Raw genomic sequence first — 7,576 nt, forward strand, 5'->3', positions numbered from 1 at the left:
AAAAAATAACTGATAATTGGCAAAGATGACAATAATATACTTCTAATCCTAGTAAATGTAGCTTACACCAAAAGATCACCAAGACAAACATATACAGTTCATTTTAAGTGGCAGCATCATCACGTATAGATAGTAAAATCACTTCTAAGTACTATGTATCATGACTGTTAAGTAATTTTACAACGCCTAACATTCTGCCAGTCTGGATCAACATACTACTGAAAAAACAGATTGATAGTGGGAATGTACACATTTTAATTTGTATGTATGTGCTTATGAGTATATGCATACATGTACGCTGCGGGGTCCTTCAAAATTACTGCTGGACACTGTTAACTTTCTTTTGCCAAAAATAAGGGAATAATAAAGTCACATAGACGGGAATCACAAAGTCACGGTTTTACAAGGCTAACCGAAATAACAACACAAATTGTGCAGAGTACCAAGACAAGGCTCCAACAGTGAGCACAAATAGATAAGTAGGGCAAGATAAATAAAGCTGGCGATAACTGATTTGCAAATACCTACTCATCTTTGTTCCTAGGAAACTAATCAAGTAGGTAGGATCTAACCATGACGGTGACTAGCTCTGTGGTGGCCTTGCCAAGGCTGAACTTGATCGCCCCGGTGTGAATCACCTTGGACTTGATGTCGATGACGATGGGTTCCTACCGAGCGGAGATGTGGCGTCTGAGACGAACCTTGTCGGCGGAGTCCTTGACCCTCTTGGCACGCCCACGATGCTTGCTCAGCTCGTACTCGCCCATGTAGGTAAAGTTGGATTCCTCCTTAAGTTGAGATTCCTGCTCCAACTTTCTCCTATATAGCTTCTCATCTTCAAATAGAGATTCTAATTCGTTTCCAGAAAATTTGCCCATCCAGCAAGACGTGTACACGAAAGATGCGTCCGTCCTTCCATATGGTGGGTTAGTGTAAGCTTCTAGCCATGGACATGAACTGCCCAAGTACTGAAATTTTGAGTTGTTCCAGTCATAGGCCAGTCCTGTGGTTGTTATCGCTGATGAAATCAAGAAGATGACCTTTTATAAGGATCAAATCCAAGAAAATAATAAGATATGCTGATACCACCTTCTTCAGCCTCTTCAACGACGTCTTCAATATCAAGAACGTTATCCTCGTCAGAGTTCCAGTCATATTTCTCTTCCACAAGCGTTTTGGGATTTTCATCTCTAGTATAAGTGTACTCAGGGTTCTCAGAGCTCCACTTACGGTAGTTAACATCTTCTAAGATCCATTGTTTGCCCAATTGTTGCGCATAATGATCATGTTCGAAGGTCTTAAGAAGGGTATCATGTTTTAACACCCATTCTATTCGACCACACTATTCGCTGAGATACCAAACCTAAAGTCGGAGTGTCCTCCAGTCATCAAGTGGTGTGCAATACACCCCTCTCGACGATCTACCGAGATGGCGGTTGGGATATCCCCTTAATTCACTGGCACATGGCAGTTTAATTCAATGTTTTAAATAGCGGGCTATGAAAAATAACGACGGGCCTTCAAATCAGCTATAGCGGTCTATTTCTGAAGCTGGCTATTTAGCGGCACCCTAATAAAAAGGCTATAGCGGGCTATAGCCGGCTATTTAAAACTATGGTTTAATTACTTTGTATGTGTGATCTGACAAGGACATTCTGCACACATAAACATTCAGATAAAGTAAATGAATAAGAAAATAAGTGAATCACAGTGGTATATACAATTTATTCAAGGAGAATGGCGACCGAGGAGGGAGCAACTAGGATACCTGGTAAGATAGCCATTCGTGCAATGGATGTAGAGCGCGCTTTGCCAGTAGACAGTATAAAAACGACAGTGCTCATACCAAGAATTCCACTTCATGTTGACGACGATCCCTGCAGCCTCCCCTTCCCGGAGGAAGGTCATCTCGTCCCATCGCTAAGTCACCGACGAGAACACATGGATATGACGCTGGAGGCCACTCCGGCCGGAGCAACGAGTTGTCGTCGTCGGATTCTATGTCGGCTGGCAGTCGTCGCAGTGGCACATGTGGGATCAGAAAGAACTGGTAGTACGGCGAGACGGCGGGCTCGAACGCGAGGTAGACGGTCTGTTCGAATTCTGGCATGTGCGGCCGAGGTCGTTTGGGCAAGCGCGCCCACCGACGCGTGGCTGGGTTGACGGCGTACTCGCACGGCGGTGCACCGTGCTGAAATTTGAGATGGGCTTTAGACCCATATAATAATTTCTGAAAAATCTCTAAGAGTCCATGTGGGTTATATGACACTAGGTGTAGTGGGAAGTTTAGTATCACCCCACTAGTGAAAAAAGAGTTGGAGTAGTTTATAAGGATTTCTCTTTTACATGCTATTGGAGCTTGAGAAGAGAAGAGGCCCTCGCGCACTCCTCCGCCGCCCGCCTCGTCACGACGCGCAGCGGGTTGCGGGATTGAGCCGAGCCGAGCCGAGCTCACACCTACGCGTTTATTTTTGCCAGTCACTAACGGGGAGTTCTCTGACAGCTGGGCCACGATCTGAGACGTCGGATTGTGGGCTGTCATGGACTCGGACGTGGGTTGAGCCCACGTCTCTCCACGCGGCAGCGTCCATATAAGTGTGCGGTGTCTCCTAACCCTAGCCGCCACGAACAGATCACATCTGCTCCACGCGCACGCCCACCGTCGTTCCCTTGCTGCTGCTGCCGCCGGTGACTCCATCCCATCCGCCGCGTACACGGTCGACGGGAGAGCAGGTCTCCGAAACCACGCCCTTCTGATTCCTGTACGGGGTGAGGGGCGAATAGGTTTTTGAGCAGCGATTACGCACTGTTCGCTTCCGATCGTCTACTTCCTCTACGTTCGCGTCGCCTTCATCATCACCATGTCCACCGATGCCGAACGTGCCGCCGCCGAGAAAGCTGAAGCCGACAAGAAGGCCGCCGAGGACGCCGTTGCCGCCACCAAAGCCGCGGCCTCTGCATGGCTTACTGGAAGGTATAACTCGTTTATCCCGCTTCTACTGTTTTCTGTTTTAACCATACTAGCGTTATACGTAGATCTTTCTGCAATTAGCGTAGTATGTGCTAGCTTGACTGAATATCAGTATATGTTTATTTATGTCAATGTCGTGCTAGTGATTTACTCGTGAATTAATTTAATCAAAAAATTGCCTATTTACTCAACACACCGTCCCGCGACTCGCGGCAAAGCAAAAGGCCGTCGCAGTGGTCTGTGACTATGACGCCCGCGCAGGGCAGGAAATTGAGCGCTCCGTCGATCGCCGGGCCCGTGGAGGGACGGGCGAAGAACTCAGAGTAATGATTCGCTGCGAAGTTGATGAAGATGCCGCGCACCGAGCGCGGAAGCAGGTTGCCGTGCAGTCGGTCGTCGATGGCGTCGCGCCACGCCTTGCACACCCGCCGGGCGCCCGGGCCTCGGCCAGGACGTGCGGCGGGAGACGCCGGAGGACCTCCGCGAGCGCGTCGTCGGGCAGCGCGGCCGGCTCCGATTCCATCGCCGATCGATCTCGTTTCGAGATCGCGCACGCGGCGCGGTGTTTTGGGGCTGCAGGACGTTGTCACACTCGTGTGACTAACACGACGCGTGCTTGCAATGCCCTCTGGCCCATGGGCAGCCTGGCTCGTTCTGTCCAGAAGCATTGGTCGTGGAGCACTGCTAGGCAGACGATCCACACACGACAAGTAATCCACACCATTGGATTGCCTCTTTTTGTAATCTGCATGGATTCAAAATCCTGTTGTGCACAATTCGTGCATGAAAGATCGTGTCCATGACAATTTCGTTGGTCGTGACAGGGGGCTCCTATTTGACGGCATATAAATAAAACTATAGATGTTTCTTCAAAAAATAGTGGACAGTCTTTGCCAAAAAAGAACAAATTGATGGGTAGTGATATGCAATGCCTATGCGTACATTCAAAAATGTTCATGAGTTCAAAAAATGTTTGCACCTTCAAACATTATTCATGAGTTCAAAAAATATTCCTGAATTCAAAAAAATCTTGAACTCAAAAATATATTTATGAATTTGGAAAAATGTTTCTGAATTTAAAAATATTCATGAATTTGTAAAAAGTGCATAAGTATGAGAGCTATTCAAAAAAATATTACAAATTCAAAAAACTATTCAACATATATTTTAAAGAAATACTGAATAGTTCACATTGCATACTCAAAAAATTCATCACATAGATAGAATATGGTGATGTGGTTTAAAAGAAACTAGAAAATAGAAAATAGGCAGAAAAAGCAAATAAGGTGATAATAAAAAGATAATAGAACCAATGGAAAAGGAAAACCGAAAGCAAAAAAAAAAAAAAAAAACTAGACTCTAGACCAGTCTAGAAACGAGAGCTCATAAACGGAACTCTCAGCACCGGTTTAGGCTCCTAGCCAGCAATAGTTTTTTAGGTAAAACGGAGTTTTATTCGTTCAAAATGTTCAGAGGCATTACACAAATATCGGGTAGCATACCAGCCATAGATATATGACTTCCCCTAAGGAAGCAGCAGCCTTACACAACATATGAGCCTCCTTATTCGAATCCCTGCTTTCATGAACTACATTAGCTACTTGGAAAGACATAGAGCGATGTTCTGTTTCCCGGAGGATCATCGAGTATGCACATGGCGCCATCTTCAAAAAATTGTTCACCATCTCCATGCAGTCTGATGCAACAGTGGCAGCCCGTTGGTGCAGATCTTGCGCCAGCGCGAGACCCTAATTGCGTGCGACTGCCTCCAAGCAAGCTGGATTAGTTAGGCCCCTTGTCACCACTGCTTACGCACCAAGAAAATTTCCTTCGGCATCACGACACACAGCTACCGCAGCTCCTCTCTTCCCATCTCTAGATATGCCTCCGTCCACATTCAGTTTACAATGTCCTGACTCCGAAGCTATGCACTTTACCTTCACATTATCATTTTTACGAGTCCTGCGCCTCTCATTCTTCAGTCTGAGCTTAGCTACTTCAATTTTTTCCAAGTATTTGTTGATGAACATGAGTGTTGAGATAGGATTCTGGTACTCATTGTCATGTATGGCTCTTCTCCTTGCCCACCAAATAGCCCAAAGTGTCACCAAAACCCTTGGAAGCTCATGTTGATTCAGAGAATCAATCAACCAGAATATCCATAGGCGCGCATCTTCAGTTTTATTGCTTATCATGTGCTCTACTAACTCTTCATTTGGTAGTGCCCACACACATCTCGTCTTGTGGCAATCTATGAGTGCGTGTCTCCATGTGTCCGCAGCCGACTGACAAATCGAGCAAACATCAATTGTAGCCATATTTCTACGAGTTCTGACCACTTCCTGGCAGTGACATCTTTGCCAATCGCCACACAAATACTCTCACTTTGGTTGGAACCTGCACATGCCAAAGCTTCACCCAATAATCCTCGATTGAAGTTGTATTAGAATTACCAGGTATGTGGTTAGCCAATCCTCCCTTTGCTTTTTAATTCCCACTATCATCCTAGTTGTCTAGCCAATCCTCTCTTTGCTTTTTAATTCCCACTATCATCCTATAAGTTGAACGTATAGTCTCGGAAGGAGACTTAGAATCCAAACTTAGGGCCGCTCATATGATGAACTGTGAGTTGGGATCGATCATCCCACTCAAGTATCTGGGGATGCCCATTTCAAATAAGGCCCTAACTATTCCTGAGTTAGATCCAATGGTCGAAAAGGTTGCCAAACGAGTGGAACCTTGGCAAGGAAAGCTACTGGCCTTGGGTGGCAGGCTAGTGCTAATCAACGACTACCTCACCAATGTCCCGATGTTCATTATGGGTTTTTATCTACTTCAAGATGGGATACACGACAAAATGGATAGGGTGAGATCCAAGTTCTTCTGGGCTAGATACCAATGCAAATAAAAGTACCACATGGTCAACTGGGAGCATATTTGCACCCAAGGAGCAAGGTGGGTTAGGGGTGATCAATTCCAAAGTGATGAATTGGTGCCTTATCGCAAAATGGGCATGGAAAATCCTCACTGGGCAAGGGGGGTTGTGGCTTGCTATTTTTAGGGCGAAATACCTAATAGGAGGGGGAATGAGCTTTCGAGCAAACATCAAGTTATCACAATTTGCCAAAAGGGGTGAAGAAGGTGTTGCCCTTGTTACGCTAGGGCGCACGGTTCCATGTAAAAAGGGGGGCAGACCGCCCTTTTTGGCGAGATAAATGGTGTGGAGAGGAGCCCTTGGGCGTGTGTTTCCCTTCTCTGTTCGCCATTGCAGAGAGACTGGAAGCCACGGTAGTTCAGGCATGGATCAATAATCGGTGGTGGCCACGCTTCCGCCGATCACTAGGGTCTGTAGAGTCCATGGAATGGGACCATATGAGCCTCTTTTTAGGCGGTACTTCTCTGTACCACGGCAGAGACGAGGTCACATGGATGCTCGAGCAATTAGGGGAGTTCTCAACTGGATCCTTATACAAAGAAATATTCCGCTCAGCTCCTCCTTGTGACCTGAGCGGGATTTGCAAGGCTAGAATTCCAGAAAGATCTTCCTCTGGCAAGTGGCATGGAATAGGATCCCAAGTGGGGATCAAATTCAAAAACGAAATGGACCAGGTGACGACAAATATGTGTGGTGTAGGGATGACGAAACATGTGATCATATCCTTTTCCGTTGCATTGTGGCACGGTTTGCATGGAGTGTGTTGTGTGCGTCTAGAACTTGTACATGGAATCCGGAATCCTTTACGGAGGTTTTTAGATTGATCAAAACCTCGCATGGTCTAGATCGTAGACTTGAGTGGGTGGGGTTTGCCGCGATTGCCTGGACCTTCTGGACTTCTCGTAATAAAGCATTGATAGATGGCAATTTCAAACACCCGACTGATGCGATATACAAATTGGTGGTCCTTTTGCGGCTATGGAAGCTTTTAGCAAGACCATCGGAGCGAGGAAGGATGGACCGCCTCGCAGGCAGCCTTCGCGCAAGGTGCTCTGAGCTTCGGCGTGCGGAAAGGAGGGACATCGCCGGTTAGGGAACCACCCGTCACAGACCCAATTAGGACGAGGACTTTGCACACTGTGTCGTGTCATCTGGCCCTATTGGGTCATGTATCGTTCTTGTCTCCTATGTTTCACTTTCGCTGCCTTTTCGTCTGAACCATCCTCCGACTCGAACTTGTAAGGGCCTCCGTTTAAGGCCGGGCATTAACATGTCCATCTTGCATCATGTTTTCCTACTGTTATATATTATGTTTTGGGTCATTATTTTAATTTATAATACCATTCTTATGTCTTTTCTCTCTTATTTTGCAAGTTTCACATGAAGAGGGTGATTGACGGAAGCTGGAATTCTGGACCGGAAAGGGCTACATCAGAGATACCTATTCTGCACTACTCCAAACAACCTGAAAATTTACGAAGAATTATTCTAGAATATATAAAACATAATGGTTGAAGAAACACCAGAGGTGTACCCACTAGGAAGCCACAAGCCTGGGGGCGCCCTACCCCCGTGGCGCGCCCCCGGGCTTGTGGGGCCCCTGGCAGGCTCCCGAAGCCCATCTTCTGCTATATGAAGCCATTTGACATAGAAAAAAAAATCAAGAGAAG

At 46.5% G+C, this 7,576-nt stretch overlaps 1 pseudogene; it reads right to left on the reverse strand.

Annotated features, from left to right (window-relative positions):
* Positions 1–391: 391 nt before the first annotated feature.
* On the reverse strand, positions 392–3,494 carry LOC125513465 (uncharacterized; annotated as a pseudogene).
* Between the last annotated feature and the right edge of the window lie 4,082 nt (positions 3,495–7,576).

The sequence above is a fragment of the Triticum urartu genome, chromosome 6A, assembly GCF_056163025.1.
Source record: "Triticum urartu cultivar PI428250 chromosome 6A, HENAU_Tu73, whole genome shotgun sequence".
Taxonomy (NCBI): domain Eukaryota; kingdom Viridiplantae; phylum Streptophyta; class Magnoliopsida; order Poales; family Poaceae; genus Triticum; species Triticum urartu.